Raw genomic sequence first — 1,153 nt, 5'->3', positions numbered from 1 at the left:
GCGTCGCTGGGCTCTGTCCCCAGCTCCACATTAACCCCGCATGGTGGTGCGTACCTGTCAGCCCAGCACTGGGGAGGTGGAGGCAGCAGTTCAAGATAAACTTTGGCTAGATGGTGAACTCTGGGCTAACCTGGACTACATGAGACCCTGCCCAAAATGAAGATGAGATTCCTAAGCTGTGTGTGAAAGGGAAGGGGACTCAGTCCTGGGACAGGGGAGAGGAGCCGATGGCTGGGGCTGGGGAAGAGGCCGGGGCTGGGGAAGAGGCCGGGGCTGGGGAAGAGGCCGGGGCTGGGGAAGAGGCCGGAGAGCCGCTCAGCTCTGAGCAATTGTGTAACAAATGGTGTCTCCGGGGAGGGTTCCTGGAAAGGGAAGCGGGTTGCAACATCTTGTTCGAAATGTAACCCTCAGGATGTCCAGGCAACTAGTTAACTATCCAGGAAGCTAAGTATCAACAAGGGGGGCGGGGATGCCAACAATAGGGGATACTCACCAAACAATGGCTGCCCTTCCCCAGTAACCCAGTTATGGCAGCTCCTGGGGCATGTGACTTTATTTACAAAAGCTCTTTAGGCAGAGGAGGGAGACTGCTCAGCACAGAGGGAGTTAGTTCACTTCCCAGCACCCACATGGTTGTAACTCCAGGGGCCCCACACACTTAGGTGGTACAGACTCACTCAGACACACATGGACAAAGTAAAACGGGGGTTGGAGGGTGGGTCTAGGTAAAGGCGGGCAGATCTCTGAGAGTTCAAAGCCAGCCTGGTATATGCGGAGAGTTCCAGGCTGGCCAGGGCTGCATAGTGAGAGCCTGTCTCAAAAATGACGAGAAATGAGATGGAAATAAGAGCGTAAAGTTCAGTGCTGGGAACGTAGCTCAGGGGCAGAGTGCCTGCCCCCAGTGGGAGGCCGTGGGTGCCACATTCCCCCCAGTGTGGAGTGATGGGCAGAAGTGAGCTAGCCGCTGCTTCGAACTACAAAAGCCTTGGTGATCTATCTGATGGCATGTTCCTTTGGGGTTATGTCGGCGCCAACTCCACTAGAATGTTGCTTTAAAATAGGGCTTGGGTTGACTTCAGTCTAGCGTGGAACTCCTGGCAGTCCTCCTGCCTCAGCTTCCTGAGGGCTGCTGGGACTGGCATGAGCAACCGCG

The sequence above is a fragment of the Peromyscus maniculatus genome, chromosome 22, assembly GCF_049852395.1.
Source record: "Peromyscus maniculatus bairdii isolate BWxNUB_F1_BW_parent chromosome 22, HU_Pman_BW_mat_3.1, whole genome shotgun sequence".
NCBI lineage: Eukaryota > Metazoa > Chordata > Mammalia > Rodentia > Cricetidae > Peromyscus > Peromyscus maniculatus.
The sequence above is the reverse complement of the archived record's forward strand: the minus strand, read 5'-3'. Positions refer to the sequence as shown.